Source organism: Oryzias latipes, chromosome 11 (assembly GCF_002234675.1).
Source record: "Oryzias latipes chromosome 11, ASM223467v1".
Lineage (NCBI taxonomy): Eukaryota > Metazoa > Chordata > Actinopteri > Beloniformes > Adrianichthyidae > Oryzias > Oryzias latipes.
Genome location: NC_019869.2, coordinates 23,250,596 through 23,269,704, shown reverse-complemented (window position 1 = coordinate 23,269,704; position 19,109 = coordinate 23,250,596). Strand labels below are relative to the sequence as shown.

At 38.4% G+C, this 19,109-nt stretch overlaps 1 protein-coding gene across 4 annotated transcripts in view; it reads left to right on the top strand.

Moving 5' to 3' along the window:
• The window catches only part of ripor2 (RHO family interacting cell polarization regulator 2), a 61,172-nt gene that overhangs the window by 10,449 nt on the left and 31,614 nt on the right, over window positions 1–19,109 (top strand). The window contains exon 1 of one of the 4 annotated variants that reach the window (XM_011481281.3): window positions 9,922–10,192. The exons of the other annotated variants lie outside the window; for them this stretch is intronic. The gene's annotated coding sequence lies outside the window, so the exon portion shown is untranslated. Of the gene's footprint in view, window positions 1–9,921; window positions 10,193–19,109 lie in introns of those variants that run through there. 4 annotated transcript variants of the gene reach the window in all.

Below are 19,109 nucleotides of genomic sequence, written 5' to 3'. Positions count from 1 at the left end.
GATGTCTTGTGACATTTTATCGTTTAAATATAAAAAGGGTTTGAGCTGAACTCCAGTTCTTTCTTTGAAGAACTTAGGATCTGACAAGTTATATCAGTGTTTGCAACATCAAAAACAGAACACATACCAGAGATTATTTATGATCATGTGCAGAATTTGTGCTTTTACTGAGAAAAACCAGAGGAAGAACAGTCTGAAGATGGGCAAAAAAATTATTTCATTTCTTTGAAGGAAAACCAACAATAATTCAAGTTAAGCCAAAAATTGTTCCTTTCAAGACCCACACCAATGAAAGTGCTGTTTTTAACATGTTCTTGAAGCATTTTTCTCATGATGGAGGACAAGTATAGTATAAATTGCATTTCTGAGTATTATTATTATTATTATTTGTTTAAATCATTGTGAATCAGGAGCAGACAAAAAATGCAGTTGGATGAAGCTTGTAAATGTAACTCAGAACCTACAACTGTGGGCCACAAGCCCCCTGCTCCCTGCTTCATTCTGATGCATCCACTTGTAGATAAATAGATCCATGTACGTCTTCGTTTTTCTCGTCCAATCTGGGATCTGGCTCAGAACCGTACGGCTGGATAGCTCCAATGTTGCTCTCCATTGTTGTTGCACCGGTAATGTTATGTTGTGAGGGTGTGAGGAGCTATAAGCTAGCAGGACAGCATGTAAATGAAGGGATGATGGGAGAGATGAGGGCAAGCACCTCATTTCCCTGCAAAGGGAAATTCTCATGAACTACTTGCGCTCTGCAGAAACCATGTCCTAAAAAATGACACAGATGTTTTAAAATTGTGTCTATAAATGGCATAAATATAATTAAAAGATCAAAACCAAAAGAGGGTTGGAGTGGTTCTTTAAGATAAATGTTCTAATTTTGCAAGGTTTTTGTGACAAATTGCCACATCTACTTGTTACAATGCATGAAACAATTTACAGCATTTTCAGACAGCACTGTCTTTATTTTTGAAGAACTCTGGATTTAAAAGAAGTTATTTTTATGAATGGAGCCATAAGAAAAACAATTGCACTCACCTCTCTGTGAACCCCAACCTTTCATGAACAGCTCGACTGTAAGCTGAAAGGAACCAATTAGGTGCTTTTGCATGGGCCTTCACAGACACAGCTGGGCTTTATTCCCTTTACATCACAGCTTTGCCACACACATGCACAATCAACCTTTTGACACACGTTTCGCAAAGTTCAGTGATTGTATAAAAAAGATCAAGTACACAAGAGCTTCAGTGAGGCCAAATTGATCACACTTACTTCTATAACTCTTAAATCCTCACTGGAGTGGCTGACTCGGTTTAAAATTGTTTGCAAAAGCTCTTGAGTGGGGTGTCCCACAGGATAGCAGCAGCATTGGGGCTTCAATGAAAGTAAAAAATATAGCTAAGTAAGACGGCGCCAGAGTTGAACCGGCAGGTTGATGTTTGATGTTAAAATAAACCATGTGTTTGAATAATTGGGTCAGATCAGAAATACACAGAGCTGCTTTCAGCTGTGAGTGGTTATTAGAAACACTTCTAGACTTTCAAGATGCATCAAGACTGCATAAGTTACACCTGAAATTCTGAGAGTCACAATGGAAAAACTCCCATTGCTTTTGATTTGAATGCTTTCTGCTGCACCTCTCCTTCTGTTTCTAATACAGTTTGTCCTGGGCCTTCTGGAGAAGCTTATCTGCTTTCATGCGGGAATGCCTTCTGTTCTTCCCATTCCTTGTGCAATAGGATGTGTTACCATTCCTCCAGGGGCCATTAGTTTAAGATAAAACCACTCATTGTTGAGCTCAATAGCTATTATTTGCTTATCTTTTCTTGGAGTTGTCTGTGATAAAGAACATGGGGTGTGTTTACTGGCGCCATCAAATCACGACAGTCCGACTTACTTTTTGTAATTAGACTGGATTGCCAAGATATGTAACACCTTAGGTTTGGTTTACTTCTACAGTGTACTGTTGAACATGGGCTTCTGAGCTGTCACTTTCTGAGGTCCACTGGCTTCACTTACTTTAAGTTTTGAACCAGCTTCAAATCAGAGGTGAAAGTGCTTCATCTCAAATCTGCTTCTTAAACCAGATTTTTCTAAATCCCTGACACGAGTTTGTAGACACTAGATTTGTTTACGTATTTTTGAAGACCCCTCATCTTTGCTGTGATGGCTTTACATTTGCCCTCAGCTATAGAATGGTTGGTCTTTCTACAGGAGTGAACCATGGCACAGTTCCCCAGACAAGCAAATAGTAAATTTGTCCTGTAAGAGTGAAACAAGACAGAGCTATTTTTAATTCAATTGCATAATAACACTTTGTCAACACTGACTCTTGCCTTACATACAGGCAAAAAATGGGCTATGGACAGTCTGGCCGGCAACAAAAACGTTCACCTAGAAGAAATAAAGGGATCCATTTATAGTTGAAGCTGCGTATCAGGACTTGAGATAAACAGACCGTGAATATAAATAGCTGTGTGCTGCTCTCAAATCTCTGTTGTGTTTTTGTCATGGTTCAGTACAGAGGGTGTGCTGAGAGTAAAACCACAGTTTCCTGAGGTGTTCCATGTTCTGATGTTCATTTGAGGTTGTAGAAACCAGATTGTTTCCATCCATGTAAACTCATAAGCTGATTTTTCCAGCACCCGGGTTTAAAAAAACAAAACAGGTTACTAAAGGGGATGTAAATGCATATGATGCTTCTTGAAGTAATTGACATGACAGTAAATTTAATGTGAATTTTTCACATATTTGTCTTGGTTAACCATTAAGACCTAAGAGACTTTAATGTGTGTAGGAACATGTGTTCTGAAAGCGGTAGTTTGCACAGTGGCATAAACCAATGCCTATGAGTAACCCAAATGCAATTTCACCTTTGCTTTCCAAAGCCCTAGCTTTTCACTTTACCTCAAGGCAGAAGTGCAAACCTGAAACAACTTCTGATATTTAAAAAAATAAACAGAAATCAGAACTTGACACAGTACCTGTGCAACAAGACTACTCCACTGAAAATGATGTTTTTGGTGTTTTTAACATGTTTTTGAGCCATTTTTCTGATGGTGGAAGACAAAAATGCAAAGTTCAGTTCCGCCCCCAACTCAGAGGTGAATTTTTTTAATGAATTACTGATGCTCTGCAGGTTTTGTTCATTTTGTCCAAAAATTGCATAATCATAATTAAAATATCACTGGGAATGCCTTTAAAGCAGCTTAAAAGATGATCAGAGTTGGTCTTTAAGGACCAAAGGCAGTGAATTCCCACAGTTTGAGAATTTCAGTTGTAACAAGTGGCAGCACTTCTGTCAGTTCAGTCATCTTCTTAGAAGATTTTGAAGAAAAGCTTTTGTTTATTGGGAATTTGTCTTCAAAGTTCACATAAAAAATTTAATCTACAACTACAAAAATGTCTTTCATCATGATTTACCTGCTCATCAGAGGACTTTCATCACAACAAAGGGGAAATCCTTTTCACATCTACACTACAAGTGCTCAGCTCTTGACCAGAGGGCGTAAGAGATCGAGAGATCTTGGATCACACGCGTACCACACGAGGCAGCAGGCTGATGCACAGAGCTCCAGGAGGAGACTGAAAGACGAGAAGCCAGGTTGGATTTCACAAATCCATTTCTCTCTTGGGCTCTTGTCTGAACTTGCCCTGTGCAGCAAATGAAACAGAATCTGAGCACACGAGGTGCCTATCTAAGCACAGGATCAGTCTTGCTCCACAAAAGCAACAACAACCTACAGCTGAATGTCTTACCCTTAACTCTTTCAAAATCCTTTTGCATGTACTTGCTCCCGAATTGAGGCAAACTCATTTTTTGGCAAACTTAATTACTATCATACAGGACAAAGTATTCTAATTTTGTATATTACTCTCTCTTTAAATTTGACTTATATAGACATTTTAAGACTTTTTTTAAAATAAAAATATAATAATTGCTCGCTTTGTTGCAGATGAAAGAGTCAATTGTTAGGTCAGCGATTTTTACTGTTTGCTAGATCTGTATGTTTTTGTGACTCAAGTTAAGCAGTTTTTATGTCAGTTTTTCTGTAAAATGCACATCTTGTGCCAGAAAGTATGAGGCAATACAGATATCAACAGGAAAGTGATCTGAACCCGCCTCATTTGCAAGACCTGCTCTACTGCTACTGATCGGGATAACCTTACCAACTTATCTGACAGCGCACACACACTCACCTCCACTGTATGACCACAGATGTTACTTACAGAATAAGGACAAAAACGCAAATGCATATCTAGTTTGCACGTCAGTGATCGCTCTTTGCATGGGGAAAGCTGTGACCCGAGGGAGACCACTGTAGCTGGCTCATTGCTGCCCCACATCTCTGTCTGCCTGCTTCTGACAGTTGGCTCCACTGACCTACTTCAGCCAAAAGACTTCAGCAATCATCACGGGCTGCAGCTTCCTCTAAAAGTAAGGAGAAAGGATGCAAGGAGGAACTAAAAGAAAAACACCATCTTTTGTGAAACCCTAACAATTCACTTAGCCACCTGGGACAAAATCAGAATTCTGTCTGAGAAGAATTCATATTCACGCATGAACTTCTCTCAGTTAGTTGATCACAGATGTATGCTATATGTAGTTTACCTATAAATTCAGTTTTGTCGCCCTGCTAAGATTTTCAGTGCAGTTCCCTGGAGGATACCATGGCAGTGTGCTGTGGCACAGCATGTGAGGTTTACACCCAGTGGTTTGGATCCTCTTCACAGCGAGGTAAACCTGTGCCGAGCATGAACCGTGACAGACCACCCAGGTCTCTTCAGGGAGAAATAACATGATAGAAAGTTTAGACCCCCCCCTCCCAACAGCTGGTTCCACTTGTAAAGAAAATAGAAATTTTTAATTGAACAAAACAAGGAGCCTGTTGAGTTGTGCTGCTTGTAACACAATGCTTTTCTAATTCAGTTTGTGTTGTGCTTTGAGAAGAATTTACAAAACCACTAAATTCTAAAGGAACCTGGATACCCTGCTGTAAAGTTGTGGAAGTTGTTTCCACTTGCTTGGAGTCAATGACAGCCCCCCAAAAAGGTTTTTTCTCTATCACTGTCAGGACAAGATTTCTTGATCAGAAGTACAAAGATTTCTAAAGAAGAGTTTATGAGATCTTCATCAGCTCTTTGTGGAGCTTTTAGCTTTTCTATTTCTTTGCTCTTTGGTTTCCTTTTAAGAGGCTCATCCAGCCGCATGATTGTTTTAAATTTGAGATGTGTTCTGCCATTGATAGTCTCACCAAAAGAGGATTGCATCCCCCACAGTTTTGTCCATAACACACTGTATATGGGATTTTGGCACGGGAGGAGATGGGTTTCTGTACCGGAAATGGAGATGGAGCTAAAGCTCATAAAAGCCGTGGGAAGTACATGAGATTTGGACTGAATTCTTTGAGGCACTGGATGTGATTGGGCTTTATGGATCAACAAGTCTGAGCAACATCGTTTGGAGAGAAGGACATGGTCTCTGTTTCGGTAAATTCTAGATCAGGGGTCTCCAAACCCAGGGCTCGAGGGCCAGTGTCCTACATGTTTTCCAACCAACCTGCCATTGAAGTTCCTTATTGGCTAAACACACCTGATGCAGGTAATCAGCAGGACAGGGATCCTGGAAAACCAGCAGGACACCGGCCCTCGAGGCATGGATTTGGGGACCCCTTCTCTAGGTGGACATACTAGGATCTTCTTTACAAGCAGGGCCGAGAACAGAACATCAGTAGGTTCTTTGGTAGTATAGCAAATGTTGCACCATTCTGTTAAAAACAACAGCTTACACAAACTTTTCTTTTTAAGTGTAAAGTGGTAGATTAAAAAAAGCATTCAACTGGACTTGGTTAACCTTTTATTATTGAAGAATTTGCCAAAGATGTCTAAAGATATTATTTCCTTTGAATGTGGGTGAAATAGGGCCACAAAAGTAAAAGATGTCCAACAAGCCATCCACAGGCGACCTGGTGAACTGCATCTGGCTCCGTGACCTTGGTCTCAGCCAAACAATCAGTCGACCTACACACCATTGGAAACCCGATGCAGAAACGCACACGTTCCTTTCAGTACTGATAACCCTTTTGCCATTCTGTTAAACAGATTTTTCAAAACAGTTTTCTTCGATAAGATCACAATCAGAGTTGCAGGCAAAGTATAAAGACGAGAAGTTTAAACAAAAAAGGAAATGGAAAATAACCAAGTGCCAGAAAGCAGTTTAAGCAATTTAAGTATTATTAATTGAAGGACTTAGTATAACTCCAGAAGCAAAAAAATAAAATTAGAAATGAAAAATACATTTTGCTACTTCTCATTGTTGTTATTAATCCCCCCATTCAGTCCTCATTTGGGTCATGGAGAGATACTGTCCCACCCAATGTTGGGCGAAGGCGGGCTACACCCTGGATGGATGGCTGGCCATTCCAGGGGCACACAATCACACACCTAGGGGCAATTTAGACCAAATGACCTGTGATCCATATCTTGAGCTGTGAGAGGAAGCCGGAGTGCCTGGAGAAAACACACGCATGCAGAAGGAAAACAAGCAAACTTAATGTAGTTGATGTTATGAGTGGTGTCAGAGTGAGTTTAATGAGACAAACTGCCAGGAAAAGGGATTTGTTTGTTTTTTTCTCCGAAAATGTACGTAACTATTTATAAAGGAATAGGCCACTATATTCTTTCAACACATTTAGAATAAAGATATTCTTTCTTGTCAGTACAATAATGTTAATTTATCGACCAATTTTTGTGATAACTGTGTTGTGTTTCAGTGAACCGCAGAGAAGCTAAACTGCAGATTATCCGGACAGTCACTTTCAATCGACCGTCTTGTTAACTAACAACTTCTAGCTTTAGATCTGTGGACATCTGTGGTCCTGTGTGTTGGTGTGCCTGATGTTTCCTTCGCAGTGCTCATGTGAAAATATAGTTGCTGGTTAGGGGTTGCTTATAAAAACCGTAATTAGAGGCCAAGTTTTCCAACAGCTGAGGAGTGAGGAAGACAAGGGGGTGTGAACTGAAGTGTATTAGCTTTAAGTTAAGGAGTCAAGCATGTTCCACTCCTTGTTTAATTTTTGAAAACCGTGTTACTAAGCACTTTATTTTTTCACTGTTTTCACTTGTGCCTTTGTTTTTTAGCTCACATGTTAAGGAGCCCGAGTCCACATCTGATTTATGTGTTTTCTGAACACATTGATTTTCTTTCAATGCGAGGAGAAAAGCATTTTTTGTACCATTTCAAACTACATCACAAAGAGAAATGAGGGGAACTGTTCTGGCAACGGTCTTTTTATGATGTTTAGAACATAAAGTAACAAAAAAATTCAATGTTTTCTTTTAAATACTTTTGGTCTCCTCAAATATTCATTGTTAACCTAAATGCTATACCAGGCATTTGACATGCATTCAAAAACATGCTAAACGCGTGTCCTTCAACACAAATATAGCCCATGGTGTTTACATTAGACAAGCAGGGAGGGGCTTCTGATTATTATTTGTTTGCTGATGTTTACTTGCGCATGTCTGCCGACTACCTTCGGAAGAGGCTTGGAGCGAAATGCTGAAGTGGAGCACATCCCATAAATTTTGCTCCAGACTTTTTCCTTCACAGCTCTAGTCTGATTTATGAAATACTTGTGATATAATTCTAGCGGAGCACAAACTGCATTTTTTAATTTGTCCTTTAAGACCAATTTTCTAACCGTTGGACCTACCACAAATGAAAAGGAACGCCATCCATACGTCACTACCAAATCTGAGTCTCTGATTGGTCAAAGTTCAACGGGAACCTAAACACGGTTGTAGAAACTTAGGAAGCCACATATGAACGGGAGAGTTTTGAACACGGAAGCCCGAAACACAGGTTTATGTGCGTTTACATAGACTTTTCATTGGAAGTTGCAGCTTGAATGCGCATTGCCGAGGGCGGTGTGGACATGGTTTTACTCTTAATTCTTTGGTAACACCTAATGGGTGAAAATAGTTTTTCTCTATGAAAAAATATCTTTTATTTTGTAAATTGGGATACTAAACATGTTTTTCTGTCAGATCACAATTGTTCCTGCTGTGCTGCAATTAAACATAATTTACTTACTTTGATTAGACAGCAACAAGAAAAAAACACAACTGTTTATGGTGGAAAATGTATTTAATTGTTGGCACCAATGTTTATTTACTCCAGAAATCAAGTTGATGTTCAGTCAATTCAGTGACCAGATTAAAATCTCCAAACTGTCCCTGCATGATTAATCATATCAAAGATTCATTTATAAATCCCTTCCTCTGATGATGCAGCACTGATGAATTGAAGAGGACAAGACATTTTCAGACCCCCTGAATTGGATTTGTATGGATTCAGCAGAAAAACACATCCACTTATGGGGGGGCAATTATGCTGGCAGGAGCACTCAAAGATGAGCCACGCTTCATATGTCCACCAACATGTTTTTTTCCCCCTCTCAGCCTCAAGTGACAGCACCTGTAATTCATGCTGTTCACGGTTTCTAAAAAGGGATCTGTTGGTCTCTTGTCGTTCCCTTCCACATAATTCAATTTATCTTCTGCTTGATTTCTAGGGAGAGGAACTTAAAGGGAAAAAAAACACCTGAGGCCAAAAGATTGGAGTGATAAACAGAAAGAATTCCTTGTTGTGAGGATGCATAATTACAGATAATCTGAGCAAGCAAGAAATGATTTATATCAGAATAAAGAGGGTAACGAACTACTTTATTTAATAAAAAAAGTAATTTTAACTCTTTAAATGTTTTTTTTAACTTAAAATAGGTTGTTTGAGATAAAATGTCCTAAAAAGGACTAAGATAAGTTTTGTTTTGAATGAAAATGAAACAATTCAAAACGTTGTTTTCTCTGACATGGTTTCTGCAGAGTGCCAGGAGTTTATTAGAAATTCGCCTCTGAGTTGTGGGCGAGACCGTTGGCCCTGAGGAACTCCGCCCCCACTATACCTCACTGTTGCTGTTGTCGGAGCAGGGAGCTTGTAGCCCACCCAGCTAATTTTCTGTATCATAAATACAATATTTTTCAAACTATTTTTTTTTTTGGCCAACTGATTCACAACAATTTGAAATGAAGAAATATTCAGAAATGTAATTTGAAGATGAATTTTCTTAATATTCATCCTTCATTGTCTGAAAAATGCCACAAGAACATGTCAAAAACAACAAAAACACAAATTTCATTGGAATGTGTCATTAAAGATTACCTCAATTAAAGGAACAAAGAAATTAGTATTGATGTGATGCAGTAAAACAAGTCTAAAATGACATCAACAACAAGTCAAAGAATGTTTTTAGGTAAATTACATGAAATATTTCACTATATGTGACAAATTTTATTCTGAATAAAACTGACAAATATATATATATATATATACATACATACATACATACATACATACATACATACATACATACATACATACATACAAATATTAACACTTTTAATGACTTTTTTTATTTTATTTCTGCTGATAAATGTGTACCATGTTTTAAAGAAAATCTATGTGGGTTTTATAAAAAATAAAAAATAAATAAATAAAGAAGAAAAACACACATTTTATTCTGATAAGACATTGAGAAGGTCGAGTTTTTGCTGCCCTTAGCCCAAAATCTCCAACTACATTTTAGGTGCATTTAAAAAATCTTTTATGAAAGGAAACCAATAAAGATGATCTTACCCATCAAATCAGATCAAATTATGATTTTTTTGGTGTGCTTTATTTTAAATAAAGAGACAAAGGGTACACACATCCCGCAACCCCCACAAGGAAGCAGTTGGGGCTCATTCCTCTTTATTCATGCGAGTCTGAGTTGCAAAATGAACAAGCCCCGCCCCGTTGGTGACATCCTCGGCCTCTGATTGGTCGCTGTGGTTCAGAGGGAGCGCAGCAAACAAACTGGATCGAGTGAGGTTCGCTTCAGTGTTTTCTGGACAGCGTCGAACCCGCACCAGGGAAAAAGCCCGATTAGAAAACAAAAACACATCCGTGCTTGCAGGATTTAGACTGTTTTATTCGCTGTTTGCATCGGGAGCAGCTGGGAGGTAAATGCCGTGGAAGCAGGAGACACTTTCCCTTTTTTTCTTTTAAATTCTCCCCACGCATGGAGGACTAGGGGCGCAGGTAGACGGGGAGAGGAGAAGGCGCTGCTGGGAAGTTTTTGCGGAGGTGAGTGGTTGAAATCTGCGCTGTTGTACTGCCAGGGTGGCTATAAATGCCTTTAGATGTAGAGAAGTGACCGACATTCATTCAATCACAGACTCACTTAAACGCGTAAATGGCAGAAATGCTCACATTATTGCACTGAAGGAAATTGTCTGACAGAGAGAGAGGATGTTCTAATCAATGGCTTTTGAGACACGTTCATTAAAACTTTAAAAGTGCAACGGAAACACGAGAATCAGGGCAGCAGTTTTCACAAACATAGGGATGAAGGTCAAAGGGTATCTGTAGAATACTAATGCCTCCCACTGTAAAAATGCCTAAGCACATAAACAAAGAGGCAGAAGCAGGACTGTCTTTGAAGAGATTGGCCTTGGCTGTTTTGCAAGAACACATTTGCTTTACATGTCAAATCATTTTTGATCTCTAACCCCCCATTTAAACAGCTGATATACTTTTGTGTGCTTGTTGATCAAAAATAAGACTTGCGGTTGTCTAGATTTGTCTCTAATGTGCATAATAACCAGAAGTCAGTCAGCAGATAAAGCTGCTTCTCATCCAGACTGCTCCTGCTGTTCTCAGGGAATCAAACCCTTTTATTTTATTTTTGTTGTTGTTGTAATGTTAAGACCTAAATGCTCTTTTAGTGCAGCGCCAGGCTGCCTCTGATATGGTTAAGTGGAAACGCTTTGCTTTGCTGCCAGGCTGTTTGGGCTGAGCTGTTTGAAGGGCTACGACGTGTTTGTGCCAAGGCGGGCGGCAGAGATGCAGAACCAGCCTCTGTTCCCAGACTCCACACAAACTCCCCCTCACCTTCTCGCCCATGGACCGCCTTTTAAATTCCCTGCATCTGGTCTCTCAGTCTCCACGCTCTTTCTACTCACAACCTTCTTTTCTTGTGTGCGCCTCACACATGCAGGGACAGGCGTGCGCACACACATGCACTCATTTCCTCCTCATTCTCTCCAAAGCCTCATTAAAGAAATTATGGCTGTGTGGTTTGGAGAAAATTCAGACTCTCTGTCTTTTTGTTGGGTTTCCCCCCTATACTGTCAAAATCCTACACCACACAGTGCTGATGTGAACTGAGAACCAACAGCACCTGATGAAACGTGATAAGAGGAACCTCCGCCACAGTGGTCGTTTCTGTTAAGTGCAAATAATTTACCTTTATTGGCCTTTTTTTGTGTCAGCTGGCAGCTTCTCAGAGTTTCTCCCAAAACTAAAAGTTTAGATGAGCACGACTAGAAATTAGTTAAAATCTTTTGTTTAAAAAACGTTTTTCATTTTAGCATAAAGTGGAGGATCTTTGTTGAGAAGAAAGTAAATATAATTACACTGATATTTAAGCAATGGTTGTATCTTTTGTGACATAAACATGAATGTTATAGTGTGTTAAATTTGGCTTTTTGCTGATTGGTCAGTGAGTCAATTATCAAAAATATACCTGTCAAATGCATTAAGATTGAAAAAATATTGGATGTTTTGTCTTATTTTTAACCCAAAAATCATATGAGACAAAACCTCAGCCAGTTTAATTGCTTGATCTCCAGAAAAACTTAAAAAATTGTTCAGTTAATTTTATCAAAACCACTGACCTACTTTTTTTTCCTATTAACTTATCAATTAATAGATTCAGTTTTTAAGCTTTGGACCAGCCTAATTGACTGTTTCATGTGGCAATTCCCAAAGAAACTAATTATGATGGTAATACAAAATCAAAAGGAGAAAAGTCTGATGTAAAATTAATTTTTTGTCTTTGTGCAGACAGCTGCGGTCAGGATTTTTGTTCTTGGCTTTTCCTGAAAGAAGCACTTGACCTTTATTTTTCCAAGACCTCCCACTTATACTCCTCCAGAATGTTACTTTCCTGTGTGGATTCAAGTGTATTCACTTAAGCTTTTCCACCCACATGAGCACATGTATTATTATGACTGTTTTTTTTCTGTAGGGGAGTAGGGGACTTCTTTCAGAGACGCATGTCTCATTGACGTTTTTCCATTATAGACCTCAGGACTCTGATAGGATTTTCCTATCGAGACAGGAGACTTCCACTTCACTCAGTCCATTGTGAGGGTTTAATGATAAGAATGCTGTTGATGATAAAGCCAAAACTCATTTTTTCCTGGTTTTAACCCTTAATTTGCATCTGAGAAGCTTCTGAAATGGCAACAGATTTATTGTGCTGTTTTCTGATGACATTGTCTTCTTGCAATTAGAATAGTGAGGGTTTCATGTCTGTGTGAGTCTGTGCTTCGATTTCCATCCCATTCAGAGTTCAGAGAAACTCTTTCAGATAAGCCTGGCCTTCTTTAAGTGAGAGGTTATCTGGCCTCAGGATGAAGACTTGTTTTCATCGGCTTTTCCTGACATATCCCGCCCTACAATCACAGCTTCCTTATGGGGGTGAGGGAGATGTTTTGTTTGTTTTGGAATTTCTGGTGTCAGGAGGGCTGGTTTTAGGTTGTTACACTGGGGTTAAATGGTATGTGGAGGCAGGGGCCGATTTGGGGAGTGGTCAAGATAGCTGAGACAACAGAAATGGGAGCTGGTGGCTTCAGGGAATGCTAGATGTGAAGATGGAAGATCTTTAACTTTTATAGGAGGAGGAGGCTTGCAACCACACCTTCTGAATTGTTCCTTTGTCAGAGTTTTATCCACAATCTCTTGTCAGATCTCAGATTGACTTGCCTTGCTATATAAATGGTGTGAAAGCACCAAAGTGGACAAAAATGTACTGACTGGAAATTGTTGACATTTCCTAACCTTGATGTTTCCATTACCTCTACCTGCATTTTCCAACATTTTTTTACTTACACTTTTGCCGGTTTTGCCTTTTTTCCCGATTAACCCTTTAACACCAGTTGTTCCTGGTGACACCTAAATAACACATGGTTTTTGTCATACTGTTAACTCTTCAACCATTTACACAATCAGCTTTTGCACAGATATGGATAACGACGCAAAGCTGTTTTTTCTCCACAACTGACTCAGCTAAATTACATTGATTGCGTTAGCACTTCCCAACTGTATAGTGTTGCATTTCAGCACAATGCTGCTTTTCTCTGCTGCAAAATCGACTGGAATTAAGTTAATTGCGTAAACAATTAAAGAGTTACAGTTGTCCAAAGAATCTGAACACTGGAGTTAAAGGGTAAAATGCTTGGCAATTATATCATTGAGCTGTCTGTCTGCATTCCCATTGCAGTCAACCACACCAGGGTTCACTTGCAGGTTAATCATGACTGTTGTCTTTTTGATTAACTAGCGTTTGCTTGTGTTCAGGTTAAGTTTAACTCCTGCCAGAAAAGGTGAACTAGCTGAGGAAACAACATTGTGCTTTTTTTTTTAGCTCAATAAAAAAGAACCCCCAAAGATTGGTCACTAAAAATCTCTTCATCCAAAAGATAAATGTCAAAAATGTCTTAAAGTGACCTCCTAAGGCTAGCTCCCATATAACAGATGAAAGACAGTGTTGTGTAAAATGCTGCTTTTTGGTCTTTTTGGTTCTGATTAGTTCCAAGTTCAAGTTTGCACTACTTTTTTCTAAGTTGATCAACAGAAAATGTTCACTGACTAAATGCAGTCCCCCTTTGTGATGCATTTGTGCCACATTATATCTACATAATATAACAAAGCAGATTCATTTAAGGGCATCATTTTCCCCCCACAAGATTTGTCCAGAAAAAGTGAACGTAAATTTCATTCCAGGCTGCGAATTCCTCTGTTTATAGTTAAATTTTCATCAGGTGTCAGCTGGAAGCAAAAATTCCCATCACAGCTGGATGTGTCAGTGTAATCGTTTTTAGCTTTCATGCTCACACTCTAGGCAGTGGCTGATAAAATGTGTTAGAAAACCATCAAATGTTGAGAGAGAAAAAGGTAGAACAGAAAAGTAAACTAAAGTAATAAGATTTTGTCACATTTGGAGAAAACTGTTACATAGACTTACTGCAGTGAGTCTATGTAACAGTTTAACATTCAAACCTGATTTAATGGCCATAAAAATGTTCCAAAGTTTGTAGGTGTATTTGAATATAGATACTCAATTTAGATTTCAGTCTAGATAATAGATACTCTTTGTTTTTGAGGAAGCTAAGAGTTAACTTGAGAGGAAAAGAGAGCTGCTCCTTTGCTTTTGCTCTTGAAGCAGAAATGCTGAGAGCAGCTCCAGCTGTGCATCAATGAGATTTGCCACAGTAGCATTTGCTTTGCTGAAAAGGACTGTGTCTTCCTGTCACACGCTGAAGAGCTGCTTACATACAGACCTCAGTTTAACCCAAGAACACAAGAGAAGGGACAAAGTACATTGTTGGAGGTATCACATGCAGTCATGCTTTTGCAAGTATTGGTGTAAACATGGATCTTTGGTTGGCTTCTTTTCTGTTTCTATATCTTATCTAGAAAGTCAAATGTATCGTATGTGCTGGTGATTTAATATGTTTCATTAATAAATTAAATTATATCTATATACTTTTTATATTTCCACCACTATTAGCTTTTTTGTTACAATATAAACAAGGAGTTCTGGGAGAGGAGTTACAACCAATCTTTCCATTTTTAGCTTTCACTTAAAATGAAAAATTGGAAATAAATAATACAAATGTTTAAATCTTTCTTTCATTAATATATTTGTGTTTCTGGAGAAGTATGCCAGAGGTGTCTCCCCTTAAATCGTCTTCTGTGTGTTGCTATGGGAACTCAGACACCATCTTTGACCAGAAGTTGTTGCAGCGTTATGACCGCTGCAAGCGTTTTAGGGTCATAAGCTGATTATCTGATTTTGCATCTGGTTCATCATCTCAATATCATCCAGATACCTTATTGGTCCACATTTAAGCATATTCACTTTACAATTAAATATGTTTTTGGATCGCAAAACAGTACCACCTAAATTATAAAAAGGAAAAAAAAATGGCAACACATCTGGTACCAACTTTCCTGATATTATGTCATATTAACTGAGAACAGATTATTGATGTGTACTTTGTATGACGCCTCTCTCAGCAACAATCAGCACTTTCATTTTTCATGATTCCAGTTTGCCATTCTGGTTGTGTACTATGTTGAGTACTCTGGTTTCAAATACCCAAACCATCAAAATGGGATGAATGCTGAAACACTGATTTAGGATCAATCTGTCATTTCTCGTCTCCATTGAGTGAATAGGTTGGCACGGTTCTGGATCAAAAACCAAACTGTATGTTACACCATTAAACCGAGTCGCGAGGAAAGTGAATTGTTGCATCCCTAGTAATTACAGAAATGTTTCATCTTCATATCCCACCCTAATATTGACAATGCCACCCAGCATTTGCCTTTTTGGTGAAGTTGTGTAACTAAGAGACAATTTGGTTGTATTGTACTGATAATGATTAGTGCTTCGCTTTAAAAAGTGTTGTCATTTTATTTGCTTGTGTTGGCTTTTATCTGGCTTGTAAAGTAAACACAGTTCTATTGTGTGTCAGTGGGAGAGCTGATTTGTGCAGAAAACACTGAAGGAAGGTGGTGTTGAGATGAAGTACCCCCACATTTATCCTTTTAGACCTAAAATGTTCTGATCTTTGACCTGCAGGAACCAAAGTAATTCAGAACACAGGGGGGGACTTATATTTTTGAATTTATGTAAAGAAAGGGATAAAGTATTAACAAAACATAAAAAATGTAGTACTATCCGATTGACTGTCCTGTATGGAAGCGATTATGTAGCATAAATAAAAAGCAAAGTCAAAACAAGAAATGCTTTTTCATTTTCAAAATGAAGCTGCATTTTTTGACTCAAAAATATAATGAAAAAGCAATCCACCAAAATGCTTTTTCATTTCCTTCCTCAACACAGCTTATTCTGTCACTTAATTAAAATTAAAATGAAAATGGTATTTGACATTTCATTTTCAAACAGTTTTCTGGTAAATGTGTAGCATAATTCATTTAGAAATGTCTAATTTGACAATTAAAATGGATTAACAGAAATGCTTTTTAATTTTCAAAATGTAGCTGCATTTTTTGACTCAAAATTAAAAAGAAAAAGCAATATTTCAAAATGCTTTTTCATTTTATACTTAAAACCGCTTATTCTGTGTCATCATTAAAATGAAAATGCAAAGAGGGGATTGCATTTGCATTTTAACATCCACCCCGCGCAACTTGTCACAATATTCAATTCGAAAAAGCATTAGCAGAGCGGAGGCGGGGCGATGACGTCACTGCTCTCTCTGTGTGTCCGGCTGCTGACTGACGCACACACGCGCACCAAGAGCAGACTGTGTTAGCGGCAGAGACGAGGGTTTTGTGATGGTTGTGAACTTCTGATGAGTTTCCACAGCTTCTCAGGACTAAGTAACTGCATGTCCGCCTTCTGCGGTCCTCCTCCCGACGCACCGCGGACAAGCTTTGTTCTTCAGACCGCCAGCTGCCTTCGCACAGCGGAGCGCGAAGCTCCCCATGATCGCTGAAGGCGGAAATGCTGCTGCGATCTGAGAAACCATCAAATGAATTTGTGTTTCCAGTGGTCAAATTAGACATTTCTAAATGAATTATGCTACACATTTACCAGAGAACTGTTTGAAAATGAAATGTCAAATACCATTTTCATTTTAATTTTAATTAAGTGACAGAATAAGCTGTGTTGAGGAAGGAAATGAAAAAGCATTTTGGTGGATTGCTTTTTCATTATATTTTTGAGTCAAAAAATGCAGCTTCATTTTGAAAATGAAAAAGCATTTCTTGTTTTGACTTTGCTTTTTATTTATGCTACATAATCGCTTCCATAGTCCTGCACCTGATGTAATTACAAGTCACTTTCTGCAAGCCAAAGCAACGTCTGGGCATTGTGGTACCTAAAATTACAATTGTAACACAATAATTAGGCATTTGCAGTCCCTGCACTGCCATAACAGTTATGCAACAACAACAAACTGGCTAAACACTGTTTGTTCCATCGAACAGCAAAGCTCCAGAATTAACATTTAAAGATAAACAAATGAGTGTTGAGTCAAAGTTCAAGCCTCCAGTCAAATCTTTGAGATCATGTCCTATGAGTGAGATTAGCCTAAATAAAGAATAAAAATAGTGTTAACCAGATTTTTTTTGTATTATATAAGTATATATTTATTGTTTAGGACCTGCTGCTTCCAGACTCAATGTTTGTGTTGATCTTCTCTCCAGCTTTAAAATATTGTTTGTGTGTTTTTTTTATAACATTATCCCTGCCTCCTCACTAATAAGACAAAATAAATTTGCCTCCAACCAAAATCTTAACAACACAGCGCTTTTAAAATGTCTTGAGTTGGTCTCCAACGTCTTTAAAAGTAGTTACAAAAAGAACAGCTTCAAAACATTGTTAGTTTGACTGTAAAACTGCAGTTTAGGGAGGAAGGACCCACTGCATCCTCCTGTGGTTTCCCCCTTTTTCAGTTGCTATCTAAATTGTATTAGTGCTGGTATTATTGCAGTGTTGGTTTAGTCAGGGCTCTAGGAGGAATAAGCTGAGTGTAAATCCACCATGACTGTGTAAATCATGCCGCTGCATTGACTGCATTACTGGAGAGGTGGTGGGCGTTTCTCTAAAATGAGCATCCCTTTAAAATCATGTTTTTCGTGAAGCATAATATGTTTATTTGGGTTATGCTTACCCTAAACATTTTGTGTGGCGTAAATTGCTTTTCCAACTTTAAAGAAAAACACTTTTAATGAGGGTTTATCATCTGCAATACCAGAAACTAAAGTCTACAGATGGCAAATTAGCTCCAGAAACGTTTCCACTTCTGCTAAACTCAGGATGCCAATCTTCTCTTTGTGCCTTTCAAGGTGACACAGCCGAGTTTTTGAGCTGTGCTGCTGACCAATTTGTGTGGCTGACAGGGGTATGAGCTGATCTGATCACAGTGGCTGTGTCCACGGAACGGCTTGTTGCCTTTTCTCTCATCTATTAACAAATGAGCCAGAAACAACAGCATAATCCTGTTTGAATGGCAACTGCATTCCAGCGCTGCAGTTTAGAAGATCATTTTCTATCCAGCACTCCCAATGGACAGACTCAGAGAAGATCTGCTGGTGGACTTCTAGGAAGACTGTAGTTAAATTCAAAGAAATGTAATAAAAAAAAACCCCGCTTAGACAAAAGGATCAATAGAAACAATTGGTAACAAAGGAGTCAGGTTAATTTTTATTCACCTTTACGTCTGTAGACATTAAGAGAAATCTATTTATCATTAGAGAAATTTAATGATATTTTGAACATTTTTGTGTTTCCTGTATTAGTGTATTTAAAGCTGTCTTTAAAAATATATATGTTTCTGAAAATGGACGTCGAACTGCTCTTATTTTCAACCGTTTTATGCTGCGCGTATGACAACATTTTACATCTAGATGGGATGTAGTTTCCATTTTTTTAAATAGGAGCATGTAACTATGAAAAATACTCTAAAACAATAGTTCTAATCAATAAAAAGCATACAAAAAGCACCAAAAAAAAGCAGTAGGTAATTTATAATGAACCCTCCCTTTCTTTTTATGAAACTCCCTTCTATGAATAGTATTTAGAGAAAGTGCTGTACCTTTTTTATTTTACATTTTATTTTTCTAAAGAAGCTCAAAGTCTGTTTGTCAATGGCATCAGACTCCATCGTTTAATCTGTGCGGTGCATTTTCTGATGTGGATTATATTTTTCACAAGTGATTACAAACTACTTTCCACTGCTGAGATGTAGCTGCCTGAATGTAACCTCATCCCAGACACGCCTCTGCTAATCTGGTCATCTGTCCATTTAAATGCCACTCCGTGGCCTGGTCCCGATTTTTCTCTCTGCCTCATGTCGAAACAGATGACCTGTAATTAGAGCAGAGTGACTGTAATTGCGTTTAAACTGTATGATGGGGTAAATCTGAGAAAACACACATCTAGGGCAGAATCGACACAATA